Genomic DNA, 15,745 nt, shown 5'->3' with positions numbered 1-15,745 from the left:
CCTGTGCCAACTTGTTTGACTATTAGTGCTTTCCACCGGTGTTATTCCACAATCTTGCAATTTTACAAAACATCTATTCATTTTCTTAACATCTGTGAGTGTCTGCTCTGTAGCAGGCCTTGTACTAAGTACGGAGGATATAAAATGGAATCTGATATTGCTCTTGCTTTCAAGGAATTCAGTTAATTTTCAAGCAGGAAGCTCTGTCAAGCAGACAGAACTTGGGGGGTAGAATTCTGGAGAGAAGTCAAGGCTAGAAATGTAAATTTTGGAGTTGCTGACATGTGCAGAGGGGACCCACACATCTAGAAAGACAAACAACGGAGAGATTTAAGAGAGCAAACGAGAGCAGCTGGAACTTTTTAAAAAAACTTCTGAATCTTACACTACACACACACCTATTTTAGCTAATCTTGCAATAAGGAGAAATGAGAAATGTTATGTTACTTTGTGGTCACAGGCTAGTTATTATTCCAATGTGCACATTCCCTCGAATCAGTGGAGTACTCAGTAACTGGGGAGAAATGGATGTCGATATTCCCCGGGTAATCAATATCTTTTAAATGCTTATGATGAACCTGTGGTTAAATGCTTCTGAGCTTGAACTGAGATTTATTTTCTTAGGGAAATGTAAATCATTTTCTCAGGACTCTTGCTCTTGGAGTAGAAGAAAATAGCTCCTTCCCAGAGGAAGAGCTGAATGGTGCTCAGTGTACTGGGACTCATCTTTTCTTCAGGAAAAGATTTTATGGGGAATTAATAGCAATGAAATCTGACCATCTACATATGACATACCCAGGGATTTCTCTATCCATCCTATATTACAACCGAGCGGACTGCAGAGGGTTCTGAATAAAAGGACTTGGGAGATCCTGGGGGCTTGAAGGCAGCTGCGGAACTTGGCCCCTGGCCAGGGATCCCAGAGATCAGGATCACTGAGAGTCACCAGAGAGGGAGTTACCCCCCTGGGGATGCTGGATGAAGAGATGGTCAGCCTGGGACAGGAAGAGTGTGGAGGGGCAAAGGTCGGGGGGCGGGACCCTGGAGAAGGCCTGTGAGTAGGGTGTGGGAAAGACAAAAGGATAGAGTGGAACAAAAGACGAGAGCAGTTTCAGGAAAGTGTCGACTCATAGAAGATGAGGAAGAGAGATTTCATCAGAATCAAACACAGCTACACGAGATAACACAATAGATTTAAAAAGATCTGAGATTCGGCTTTGCAAAGTCATCAGCAAAATTTTGGAATATAATTTCTGATCTTAACTTTCTGAGATCACCAAGATGTTTTGTTAGCTGCCTTTAAAAAAATAATAATTTTATTTATTTATTATTTGGCTGAGCTGGGTCTTCAATCCTGCGTGGCTTTTCCCCAGCTGCGGGGAGCAAGGGCATCTCCCTTGTTGTGTGCACGGGCTCCTCCTTGCCATGGCTGCTCTTGTGGTGGAGCACGGCTCTCGAGTTCTCTGGCTTCGGTAGTTGCAGCGTGTGGTTGCGGTTCCTGGGCTCTAGAGCACAGGCTCAACAGTTGTGGTGCAGGGGCTTAGTTGCTCCATGGCGTGTGGGATCTCCCTGGACCAGGGGTTGAACCCGTGTCTCCTGCACTGGCAGGTGGATTCTTTACCACTGAACCACCAAGGAAGCCCCATTAGCTGCCTTTTTTGTTTCTGAAAGCTGACCCTGAAGATCAAATCAATTTGTATACATACATATAAGTGAGTAATAAGCATATTTACTACTTAAAGATCATCTTACAGAGAAAAACACGGGAGAAAAGACGTTAAATATTAATGCATATGTAAGTTTATAACAATTGATAAAAGCGAGTTCAGGAGCCTTCTCCGTAAAGAACCCAGTGGCTCCCTTTGTCTACAAGCCAGAGCATTCCTTATTCCATCTAAAAATCAAAACTCTGCCCTTTGTCGCCCAGTACAATGACCCCTGAACCCACCTGTGTACCTTTGCTTACCCCTCCACTTAGACTTCCTTTGCTACATTTTTTCCCACAAGTATTTAGACTCCTTCTGTTTACCAGGTAAGGGGATGACTGCGGCAACAATGGCGGCCATGGTCCCTGGTCATGCGAAGCTTGACATCTTGTGGGAGAGGAAGACATTAAATATCACATATAAGTTGTGTGCAGAGGAAATTAATATACAACTATAATGGCTAAATAAAAAGAGCTGGACTCAATTTGGTGTAGAGTGGAAACTTATACCAAGATCTGAAGGGTAATTAATTGGGTAAAAGGTGGGGAAAGTGTTGGAGGTAGAGAGATCAAGGTGAAGAAGATGAGCAGAAAACAGCCTAGGATGAGGTGGGGAGGAAGGCAGGGGCCAGGGTATGCCATGACCTGGGTCAGAATGAGGCTTGGATCTTTTCCCAACAGGTGACTGGAAATAACTGAAAGATAGAAGCAGAGTAATCACACAGTCATTTTTATGCTTTAAAAGATCATTCTGGGGCAATATGCATGAAAAAGATTATTTTTGTATAATGACAACAGTAAGTGAAATCTAAAAGAGGCCATCACCATCACCCTGATATCAAAACCAGACAAAGATACCTCGGAAAAAAAAAAAGAAAGAAAATTACAGGCCACATCACTGATGAGCATAGATGCAAAAATCCTCTACAAAATAATAGCAACGTGTATCCAACAATACATTAAAAAGATCATACACCATGATTAGGCGGGATTCATTCCAGGGATGCAAGAATTTTCCAGCATCTGCAAACCAATGTGATACACCACATCAACAAATTGAGGGATAAAAGCCATATGATCATCTCAATAGATGTAGAAAAAGCTTTTGACAAAATTCAGCACCCGTTTATGATAAAAACTCTCTAGAAAGTGTGCCTAAAGGGTACGTACCTCAACAAAATAAAGACCATATACAGCACACCTATAGCTAGCATCGTACGCAGTGGTGAAAAGCTGAAAGCATTCCCTTTAAGATCAGGAACAAGGCAAAGATGTTCACTCTTCTCACTTTAATTCGACATAGTTTTGGAAGTCCTAGCTAGAGCAATCCTTTTACAGCAAGTAAAAGGAATTGAAATTGGAAAAGAAGTTAAACTATTGCTGTTTGCAGATGACACGGTACTCTACATAGACAATCCTAAAGAGAGTACCGGGATGACGTGGTACTCTACATAGACAATCCTAAAGAGAGTACCGGAAAACTACTAAAGCTCATCAGTCAATTTGGTGACGTTTTAGGTAACAAAATTAGTACACAGAAATCTGTTGCATTTCTATACACTAACAATGAAAAATCAGAAAGAGACATTCTAGAAGCAATTCCATTTACTATTGCATCAGAAAGAATAAGATATCTAGGAATAAACTTGTACTCTGAAACAAAAGACTTGTACTCTGAAAACTACAAGATGCCAATGAAAGAAATCAAAGAAGACATAAGCAGATGGAAAGATATACCATGTTTGTGGACTGGAAGAATCAATATTTTCAAAATGACTATACTACCCAAGGCAAGCTACAGATTCAATGCAATCTCTATCAAACTACCAATGGCATTTTTCACAGAACTAGAACAAAAGAAAGGCAATGCCAAAGAATGCTCAAACTACCGCACAATTGCACTCATCTCACACGCTAGCAAAGTAATGCTCCAAATTCTCCAAGCCAGGCTTCAGCAATACGTGAACCGTGAACTTCCAGATGTTCAAGCTGGTTTTAGAAAAGGCATAGGGACCAGAGATCAAATTGCCAACATCCACTGGATCATAGAAAAAGCAAGAGAGTTCCAGAAAAACATCTATTTCTGCTTTACTGACTATGCCAAAGCCTTTGACTGTGTGGATCACAATAAACTGTGGAAAATTCTGAAAGAGATGGGAATACCAGACCACCTGACCTGTCTCTTGAGAAACCTGTATGCAGGTCAGGAAGCAACAGTTAGAACTGGACATGGAACAACAGACTGGTTCCAAATAGGCAAAGAGTATGTCAAGTCTGTATATTGTCACCCTGCTTATTTAACTTCTATGCAGAGTACATCATGAGAAACTCTGGGCTAGATGAAGCACAAGCTGGAATCAAGATTTCTGGGGAAAATATCTATAACCTCAGTATGCAGATGACACGACCCTTATGGCAGAAAGTGAAGAAGAACTAAAGAGCCTCTTGATGAAAGTGAAAGAGGAGAGTGAAAAAGTTGGCTTAAAGCTCAACATTCAGAAAATGAAGATCATGGCATGTGGTCCTGTCACTTCACGGGAAATAGATGGGGAAACAGTGGGAACAGTGTCAGACTTTATTTTTGGGGGGCTCCAAAATCACTGCAGATGGTGATTGCAGCCATGAAATTAAAAGATGCTTACTCCTTGGAAGGAAAGTTATGACCAACCTAGATAGCATATTAAAAAGCAGAGACATTACGTTGTCAACAAGGGTCCATCTGGTCAAGGCTGTGGTTTTTCCAGTGGTCATGTATGGATATGAGAGTTGGACTGTGAGGAAAGCTAAGTGCTGAAGAATTGATGCTTTTGAACTGTGGTGTTGAAGAAGACTCTTGAGAGTCCCTTGGACTTCAAGAAGATCCAATCAGTCCATTCTAGAGGAGATCAGTCCTGGGTGTTCATTGGAAGGACTGACGTTGAAGTTGAAACTCCAATACTTTGGCCACCTGATGCAAAGAGCTGACTCATTTGAAAAGACCCCAATGCTGAGAAAGATTGAGGGCAGGAGGAGAAGGGGACGACAGAGGATGAAATGGTTGGATGGCATCACCGACTCAATGGACATGGGTTTGGGTGGACTCCGGGAGTTGGTGTTGGACAGGGAGGCCTGGTGTGCTGTGGTTCATGGGGTCTCAAAGAGTCGGACACGACTGAGTGACTGAACTGAGAACAAAAGAATTATGTACCGTGACCAACACGGGTTTGTTCTGTGATGAAAACCTGGTTCAAGGTGAAATTTTGTCAGCATAATCTACCATGTTAATAGGTTAAAGGAGAAAAGTCACATGATCATATCCATCAATTGAGGATGAATACTTGACAAAACCCAAAAGCCATTCATCATAAAACAATCAGCAAAATAGGGGTAGAGGGAAAACTACAATCTAGTAAAAGAATGTTCATAAAAAAGTCCTATAGCTGCACCAGTCATAATGATGAAAAGTGGATACTTTCCTTTTAGGGTGGGGAACAAGCCAGGATACCTACTCTCAACTATTCAACACAGGAAGTTCTAGCCAGTGCGGTAAGGAAGAAAAGGAACTAAATGGCATCTACATTGGAAAGGAAGAAATAAAAGTGTTCCTGTTTTCAGATTACATGTTGTTTCACAAAAAAATCACAAGGAATGTATTAGATTGGTCCAAAAATTCATTCAGATTTTTCCATTTAAGATCATCTGAATTTAAAGAAAAATCTGAATGAACTTTTTGGTCTACCCAATATTGCAAAATAACTCCTACAACTGTTTAGTGATGTCAGTATGGATACAAGGTCAACATAAAAAAATGTTGTATTTCTATACACTAGCAATTAACATGTGGAACTTGAAATTAAAAATACAATACTGTTTACAATTGTTAAAAAAATTAAAATATTTTGATGTAAATCTAGCAAGACATATGCAGGATTCATATGCTCAAAACCACCAGACAGCGATGAAAGAAATCAAAGGAAATCTAAACAAATGGAGAGATATTCCAAGTTAATGAACTGAAAGATTCAATGCAGTTAAGAAGTCAGTTCTCCCAAAGTTGATAAACAGACTTAATATAGTTCTTATCAAAATGACAGCAAGATTATTTTGTGGTTAGAGACAATGTTATTCTAAAATGTTCATGGAAAGGCAAAGGAACTGGAACATATAAGACAACTCTAAAGAGAAAAAAGGAAGCTTGTACACAACAGGCCCTGTGAGAATTAGGGCTTCATGCATTGGAGAAGGAAATGGCAACCCACTCCAGTGTTCTTGCCTAGAGAATCCCAGGGATGGGGGACCCTGGTGGGCTGCCGTCTATGGGGTCGCAGAGTCAGACACGACTGAAGCGACTTAGCAGCAGCAGCAGCAGGCCGCTGTCTGCAGGGCTGGCCGGGGCAACAGGTCGGGTGTCTGCTCGGAGCTACTTCTATTGCATCTGCTGAGACCAGTGGCGGTGGCTCTGTTTTTCTTCTATTACATGAATAAAACTGGTTTTCCTGAGGAGCTGTAGGCTCAAGAGGATAGGTTCTGATTTTCCCTTCATCTTGTTTTTTGTGCTTTGAAACCTGCCTGAAATTTTAAATATTTATAACATTCTTTGCATAGAAATTGTGTCTCTCTCTTTGGATGTATTCATCTTATTGGCTTATTCATTCATTTTAGGGATGTTTTAAACACCGAACCATAAAATAACTTTAGTCTTGTAACCAAGGTGTAAAAACGGTCCCAAAACTTTTCATATGCTCTTCTTCTAGCTTCCACAAATGTAACCATAGTACAGTGACCAAAACCAGTTAAAACAGTACACACAATGCCTTTAATTAGTTGACAGACCTTCTTCAGACTTTACCAGTTGTCACACTAAAGTTCTTTCTAGGATCTAGAATCTAAGACAGCATCAATTGCATTTAGTTGGTCGTCTGGCTTCAGTGTAGGACAGTTCATCGGTGTCTTTTTGTCTTTCATGACCTAGAAACTTTTGAGACCTGTCTCTTGATTTGAGTTGATCTGAATTTTACTTGTGGTTGAATTCAGTTTTGCATGCTTCTCCCTTTTAGGCCCTGGATCTTGGAAGCTTGGGAGCTGGAATGCGTATTCGGCTATTCAGTCATCATGAGCCTGTATTCTTAGTGAAGGGCACGTTCATTTAGAGGAAAAAGAACTGCTTCTGGCTCTACCTCTGAGCTATAAAATCAGTTCTTAGTGCAACTAATCCAACACTTATAGTTCACCTCCTGGGTTTTCATAAAATATTTTTAAGGCACATGAACTTTAGTGTTACTTTATTTACATTATTTAATGTACTGTTATTTAATGTACAGTACATTATTTAATGTACTGTTTAAAACAGCTAACTACCTGGGAGTGTCAGTTAGAAATCCCTATCATTGGTCATCATTAATTCACTAGGCACAGGGCTAAATCATCAAAAACGAATTCTTAGGCCAGTTACTGGATCAACCGAAATTCCTGAAGATTGGAGTCACCCATAAATAACCTCAGAGCATCACAGTTCTTTAGGCCAAATGCACCAACAACTGATCACGGGGCATGGAGGGACTGACCCATTAAGAGATTTACAGGCTGGGTATCATTATCAGCATCTCCAGAACAGATATGGGAGTCTGACAGCAGTTCAGAAGTTCTTTCAAATTTTTAATTTAGGTGCCACATGAAGCTGATAACTGAGCCAGGAATCAGAAACCCAGTTCCTGCTTCCCAACTTATCACTGTGTCGCCTTAGTCGAGGAACCTAACCTACTTCATTCATTCATCCATTTTTGAAAAAGAGGGAATTGTGTGTGCTCAGTGCTGTGCCAGGTGCTGGGTGTTGTATGTTGAGTCAAAACAGATAAAGAATCGACCAGGGACTTTCTTGGTGGCCCAGTGGTTAAACATCTGCCTCGCAGTGCAGGGGGCACAGGTTCAATCCCTAGTTAGGAAACTATGCTGCAGAGAAACTATGCCGGAGCAGGGCCACTGATGAGCCTGCGGGGCACAACTACAGAGCTCATGCCCCACAGCAAAGACTCGCGTGCTGCAACCAAGACTGGACGCAGACAGATGAATAGAAAAACAAGCTAACAAGCCAAACAAAACAAAACAAAAACACCTCAGTGCCTATCAGTAGATGAACATACAATTTATGGTCTCTCTATACAGTGGAATGTCTGCCTGCATGCTAATTTGCTTCGGTCATGTTCGACTCTTTGTGACTCTACGGACTGTAGCCCATAGTCTCCTCTGTCCTTGGGATTCTCCAGGCAAGAATACTGGAGTGAGTTGCCATGCCCTCCTCCAAGGTATTTTCCTGACCTAGGGATCAAATCTGAACCTCTTATGTCTCTTGCCTCGGCAGGCAGATTCTTTACCACTGGTACCACTTAGAAAGCCAGTACAGTGAAATACTACTTAGCAATAAAAAGGAGGTAATTATTGATTAACTGAATCTCAAAATAATTATGCTGGGTGAAAACAGCCAGACAAAAGCATACACTTTGAAACAGAGGCTCAGAACATGCATGCTTACCTTATAAGACGGAGGATTCACCACTGGCTGTAAGGATAATCGCATGCTGCATAGATGAGAGGAAGAAGAGTTGATGGTGAGAGTCAGGGATGCCCTTCAGCTTTCCCTCGGTGTCCCAGTTTCCTCAGCCAATGCAGGAGTATTTCTTAAGATTTCTGTGACAATCAAACAAGGTCATTTATGTGAAAAGTAAAAGCGAAAGTGTTAGTTCCTAAGTCATGTCTGAGTCTTTTCCACCCCATGGACTGTAGACTGCCAGGCTCCTCTGTTCATGGAATTCTCCAGGCAAGAATACTGGAGTGTGTAGCCATTCCCTTCTCCAGGGAATCTTCCCAACTCAAAAGGTTCAGTTCCAAAGTTTTATGGATTTTTTTTTTTAAATAACATTTTGCAATTTATAAATAACATTTATAAAACTGTATATGTGGAAATGCTTTGCAGTTTTCAGTATAATGTGAAATGTTAGTTTTTTAAAAACCCATAAAAATTTAGAACTGAGCCTTTTGATTCAAGACTTAAAAAAAGAGTAAGCAAGAGTTAAGTGGCTGAGGGAGAAAGCCCAGTGACCAGAGAGCTGGAGACTCCAGGAGGCAGAACAGTGTCTAGATGGCAGGCTCTGAAGCAGCCAGCAGAGGGCCCAAAGGAGGGCGGCGACGGGAAAGCTGACTCCCTGAAGGACACTACTTCTGAAGCTGTTTTTTTCTGTAGATTTAAAATGCAATAAAGATGGGTGTCTTAGAAGCATTACAGAAGCATTTATGCACTTTGAAATCTCGTACGTGCTACTATAAATAAGTTAAAGAATACTCTTGGCATTCTCATAAAATACTTTTTCTATTAATGTGTTTGAATTTGTATAACACATATTATCAGTTCAAATCTGGGAAAATGCCATCACTTCCATTTTAATTTAATTGTTTGTTTAATATCATCTCCCTATCTCATCATCCTAAAAACAAACACACAAACACACACACACACAAAGTTGATGGTAACAGTTGAGCTGACTAGATGCTTTAACTCCACATGTCACTCCTGTGTTGATTTTGCTTTTGCCTTGTACTACAATGGTCAGCATTGGAAATAAAAGCATTTATTCTATACGGACTCACAAATAAAGATCTTACAATTGCATTTAGAGAGTTATATATCAAACAGCACCTGTAATATAATTGCAAAGAAACATTAAGTACTTTAGGTAATTGTTTGTTTTGTTTTTTGAATATAAGTTTTTATTTATTTACCTATTTTTTCCCTGTGCTGGGTCTTTGCTGCTCCTCGGGTTTTTCTCTGGTTGCAGCAGGCTACCCTGTAGTTGCAGAGTGCAGGCTTCCCATTGCGATGGCTGCTCTCATTGTGGAGCACAGGTGGGCTTTGGGGTGTTTGGACTTATTAGTTGCCACATGTGAACTCATTACTTGAAGTTCCCAGGCTCTCGAGCGCAGGCTCAGCAGCTGTGGCACGCGGGCTTTGTCACTTGGGGACGTGTGGGATCTTCCTGGATCAGGGATTGAACCCATGTCTCCTGCACTGGCAGGCGGACTCTACCACTGAGCCACCAGGAAAGTCCTTCTTCTGTGTTTTTCTCAAGTGAACTTTTAGAACAGTTTTGGAATTACAGAAAGATCGTGAAGACAGAACAGAAGTCTCTGTTTACTCCATACTGAGCCTCTCCTGGGGTTGACATCTCCCATTACTGTGGTGCATTGATCAAAGGACTAGCCAGTATCGATACATTATTAACTAAGATTCATGCTTCATTCAGGTTTCCACAGGTTGCACCCCATGTCTGCTTCTGTTCCAAGGTCCCAGCCACGATGCCACGTTACGCTTTGTCCTCAGACCTCCTTAGGCTCCTCTGAGCTGCCACAGCGTCTCAGATTTTCCTTGGTTTTGATGAACTTAAGGTTTTAGGTTTTACGGCTCAGGTATTTTGCATGTGGTCTCTGAATTGAGATTTGTCTGATGTTTTTCTCATGTTTACACTGGGATTCTCTGTGGTAAGAAAATCACAGAGGTAAAGAATCATTTTCATGCCATCACATCAGGGACACTTCATTAATGTAACAGTTGATAAAAACCTCGGTCACCTGAGTTATTAATAAACGTGTACTGTAATTTGTGCTGTTTACTCTGTGCTGTAGCCAGCCTGCCATTTATTTTTTTGTTTTCCAATATTTTGAGAATTTGAAAACACACAGAAAAGTCGAAGGTTTAAGTTTTTATAATAGTTTTTTTTAAAAAAACACATTCCATGATACCGTTGGTCTTTTACCACACTCATTTTATCACATTTACTACACACACTTTATCATATACTTGCCTGTCTATCCATTCTATCATTTTCCACATCAACCCACCTTTTTAAAAAATTCCGTCATTTATTTTAACATTTGTATTTATTTCTAGCTGCGCTGCGGCTTTGTTGCCGTGCCGGGCTTTCTATTATTGTGGGAAGTGAGAGCTGCTCTTCCTTGCGGTGCTTGGGCTTTCCATCGCGGTGGTTTTTCTGGTTGCAGAGCACGCACTGTAGAGTGCGCAGGCTTCCGTAGGGGTGTCATCGGGCTTAGTTGCGCCTCAGCATGGGGGATCTTCCCAGACCAGGCGGCGAACCCATGTCCCCAGTGTTGGCAGGCGGATTCTTAACCACTAGACCACCAGGGAAGTCTGGTCATTTATTTTCAATACTGCCAGTTTTGCCCTTTGATGTAATAGAAAATAGAGCCAGCCTTGTTGCAAAGAGACCAAGGGAGAGAACCGTGCTGGATTTTAAGATAGAAATGTTATAGATGTGACGGAAGGGGCACATTTAGAGGAATGTGAAGGATAAAAATTAGCCTGCAAGTTAAGAACTGCAGAAGTCCTTTGGCATGATGAAGTGAGTCAGGATGCTCACTGAAACCCCGAAGATTGCCAGACATTTGCATGGAAAGAAGCTACATGAAACTGGCTCAAAGCCTGCCTTTAGGACATTTGAAAAGAATGGAAGAGCATTGGCCACTTCTCGATACCCAGGAGCGTGACTCCGCAGGGATCAGATCAGTTCAGTCGCTTAGTCATGTTTGACTCTTTGCCAGCCCCATGGACTGCAGCACACCAGGCTTCCCTGTCCATGGGGTCCCTGGGATCCCTGTCCATGGGATCCAAAGGGATAATGCCAGAGAGACCAGACTTTGCATTCCCATTTCCGGGAACCCATCCCCAGCACTATGCAGGGCATGCTGGGATACCATTTTAGTTATCCACCCCCGCTAATGCAAGGAGTGAGTAATGTCTATCTCCCCTTGACTGCACTTGAGTTTCTCCAGGAGTGTGGTCTTTGTACAATTTGCTGGGGCTGCTGTCAGAAAGGAGTACAGGCTAGAAGGCTTACACAACAGAAATGTATTTCTCACAGCTTTGGAGGGTAGAAGTCAAAATCAGAGTGTTAACAGGGGTGGTTTCTTCTGAGGGTGGTCAGGAAAAACCTGTTCTAGGACTTTCTCCTTGGCTTGTAGATGGCTATCTTATCCCTTGTCTATTCACATTATCTTTTCTGTCTATTTGTGTTCAAATTTCCCTTTTTATAAGGACACCAATCATACTGAATTAGGGCCCATGCTTGATGACTTCATTTTAACTTGATTGCCTCTATGAAGGCCTTGGGCTTCCCCGGTGGGGCTCAGCGGTAAAGAATCTGCCAGTAATGCAAGAGACGCAGGTTCGATCCCTGGGTTGGAAAGATCCCTGGGAGGAGGGAATGGCAACTCATTCTAGTATTTTTGCCTGGAGAGTCCTATGGACAGAGAAATCTGACAGGCTTCAGTCCATAGGATCCCAAAGAGTCAGACATAACTGAAATGACTGAGCATGCAGATGTGAAGACCTTATCTTCAAATAAGGTCATATTCTGAAGTACTGGGGTTGGGACTCAAATGCGTGAATTTGGTGGAAGGACACAATTCAACCTGTAAGTCTTCAAGTTTATTTTTTGCATAACCCTTAAAGAATTTGGAAAAACTCTGTGTCCCTCACACAGTTTAACATTGGCATTTAAGGATTTAGGTCATAGGTTTAAATTGTTCCAGAGAATAAAATTTCTGACATTTTGTAAATATTAACACTTGAAAATAAAACGATTACCCTTTTAAGTGTATCCAAAGGAGTCTAAATACCATAACAATTTGACTCAATAACCATAATCCATTATGAAAAATGCATGCATAATTTCCTGTGGAAAGTTTATTTCTTTCCATTTTCTCTTTCCATTCCGATTCTCCCACAGAATTTTATCTTCATGTAATGTATTTTCATGCCAGAAGTCTCTTTTTGAACCACCCTATCATACTTCTCCTTAACAAAATAGTGAATGGAAATTGAAGTTTTAAAATATGTTTTATTTCCTGGGATCATAAGGCTGTATTCAAACTTTCTTGTAGATTGAGTTGTTGCAATTATTATTGTTAATACAATTGACGAAGATAATTTTTTTTATAAAATAATTTTTCTATTGTAATTTGTTAAACAGAAAAAATGAAGTATCATGGAAAATGTTTCTCTGAAATAATGCTTGTCTCTCTAGTTAATTCTTAAATCCATTGATGAGTGGCATAATGCTAGAACAATACAGATTTCTGCATTGATATTATTTTTGCCCCAACCTCATTTTTATAGCAGTAAGAATGAGAAGCAGAAAGACTTGGGCGCTTGCACTAGAAGGTGAAGTGAGCTCAGAGCGGGGCCTTACATGGTGGTGGCGGCTTAGCTGATAAGTCATGTCTGACTCTTGAGACCCCATGGACTCTAGTCTGTCAGGCTCCTCTCTCCATGGGATTCTCCAGGCAAGAATACTGGAGTGGGTTGCCACTGCTTTCTGTGGGTTATCTTCCCAATCCAGGGATGAAACCAGGCTCTCCTGCATTGCAGGTGGATTCTTTACCAATTAAAGACACCAGGCCACTAGGATACTCTGATTAATTTCTGTAATAGCTGAAAAATAAAAACATTAATTTTGTTACTAATCAAAATATTTATCTTATTGTGTTTTAAAATATATTTTCATCAAACTTAAGTGGCAGATTTATCTCATTTAATTTATTAAAAAAAAAGTCCTCCCAGTATAAATAAAACCAGTACCCTTTGTTAAACCTATCAGGAAGATAAGACTTATTTTCTGACAGAAGTGTTTTAACTTCATTTTTAATTCAAATGTTAATACTGGATTAAAAAAATCTCATTATGTATTCCTTGAATTTAATATTGAGTAAATATTAAATACTACTACAACTAAGAAATACATTTCATAATGCATAGTAAAAAGAGATTTTAAGAAATGCAGATGTAATATAATTTATTTACTTTATAAGAAGTTATACAAATAAGATAACGAATTGAGATGTTGTTTTTCATTATTTAATTTATAATAATGTAGCATACTATATTTAGCAAAAATCATAAATTATTTTGAAGTAGGTATGTAAAAAAAAGCATGCTGTTTCTTTGGCAAATGTGTTTGTGTGTACATATTGATTGTTGGTATTCTGCCATGAGGAATAATTAAATTAGAAGCAAGTATAAATATCACACATAAATAGCACTATTAATTTTTAGACCTTAAGATACGTTCCTAGTATTTAAAGGAAGGAAAAAGAACTTACACTGAAACTCATTGATCTAGAAGCAAACATATAATTTTATTATTTTTTTGTTAGAGGAGTAGAAAGGATTAAGTGCTTTATAAATAAAATTATATGAGAATTTTCTTCAGCTGTAATACATGTTTAATGATAAGCCTTTATCACATGCATTTTAACTGCTTTATTGAAGCGCACACACCAAGTCAGAAAGGAATTATATTTCATTTATGGATTTTATCCAGTTTACTCTGCACAGTTTGGTGGTTCCAGGAAAACATTTCAAGTGCATTTAAAACAAATCTGAGTCACTAACATGTATTCCTCTGGTTATTCAAAGCTACTTTTCTTTCTGGCTGATGATATCTTTTGTACATAAATATTGAGGGCAGCCTAAAAGAAAGGCCTATACCTGAAATTGCCTACATGTGAAAAAGTCATAGAGTATTAAAAATATCTTACCTGTGATTTGTTCTCATAAACTTCCCCTACCCCACCACTGCCAGTAGAGTTGCAATTTTTGACATTAGTCTAGGAATAGTAGAGGCAAAATAATAGGGGTAAAAATGCAGAGCTTATCTCTTCTACCCCTCTCTACCGTATAAATATTCCATTTTAACCCCAACCTCACTCTTAACAGAAATGTGTGTAATATAGGAAAGACTAGAAGGCCAAGGGCTTTATGGTACTCTAAGTAATCACAAAAGGAACCTTCTGTTTTATTTATTTACCTAAAGGTTTTTAAACTCAGGAACAACACACTGAAGTAAGATTTGGGATGAATGTGGAAAGGGCTTTTGTGAACACAGGCAGGTCCTTAGGCCAGTTCAGTAAAACTCTGTGTTTGTGAACTCCTTGAATAACCCTGGTGTGAAGACCACCAAGTTCTTGGATATGTTCAAATTTAATATATACTGCCAAATTTGCCTGCAAGGTATTTTTGGCTAATTTCTACTTCCACCCACTGTGTATAGGCATTCCCATCACCCTATCTGCTTGTCAACATTTGATATCATCAGACTTCGAAATTTTTGCCCACTTAATAGGTGAGAAATGTTATTTCATGGATTTTGCTTCACATTTTCCAAATTATTGATAAGCTTGGGTTTAAATATTTGTTGGCTATTTGTGTTTCTACTTCGACCAGTTGTCTTTTATTACCTGTCTTCATTTTTTTCCTTTTGGTCACACTGAGTGGCATATGGGATCTTAGTTCCCCCACCAGGGATCGAACCTCACCCCCTGCATTGGAAACACAACCACTGGACTTCCAGGGAAATCCCATTTTTCCTCATTCTTTGATATTATATTTTTAAATGTAATTTTGCAGTTCCTTATATGTATATCTATTCTATATGCTATTCCTTTTTCATATGTTTCAAGTACTGTATTCTAATATGTCACTGTCTTATAACTTCAGTTATAGTCCTTGTCATCATCATTATCATCTTTTTAATACAGTTAATAATAACCATATAGTTAAAGTATATTGAGTGCTTACCTTGGAGGAAGGCATGGCAACCCACTCCAGTATTCTTGCCTGGAGAATCCCATGGACAGAGGAAGCTGGCAGGCTACAGTCCATGGGGTCGCAAAGAGCTGGACACAACTGAGCGGCTAACACACACACACACACACGCCCCTTGTGCCAGGTATACTTAGGTACTGTAGGGGTATTACCTAATTTAATTCTCACAACAGCCCTCTGAAATTGATGGTTGTTATATACCCCACTTTATAGACAAAAACTGAGCTATAGAAAGGCCTAAGGAAATTGACCAAGGTTGTTCAGCCAGTAAGTGGCAGAGACAGAATCAGCACCAAGGCCGTCTCTCTCCGAGCACTCATGCTTAATCACTGTACTGTCTCATATGACTTCACCTCAAATACAATATAAATAGTATTACAATCTTCAAGTAG

At 39.9% G+C, this 15,745-nt stretch overlaps 1 protein-coding gene across 1 annotated transcript in view; it reads left to right on the top strand.

Moving 5' to 3' along the window:
* Positions 1-15,745, top strand: part of TMEM170B (transmembrane protein 170B) — a 211,321-nt gene that overhangs the window by 110,409 nt on the left and 85,167 nt on the right. The window lies entirely within an intron of this gene.

Source organism: Bos grunniens, chromosome 23 (genome assembly GCF_055505025.1).
Source record: "Bos grunniens cultivar Pamir isolate PY7600 chromosome 23, Bosgru_T2T1.0, whole genome shotgun sequence".
Lineage (NCBI taxonomy): Eukaryota > Metazoa > Chordata > Mammalia > Artiodactyla > Bovidae > Bos > Bos grunniens.
Note: the sequence above shows the minus strand (reverse complement) of the source record. Positions and strands in the feature narration are given on the sequence as shown.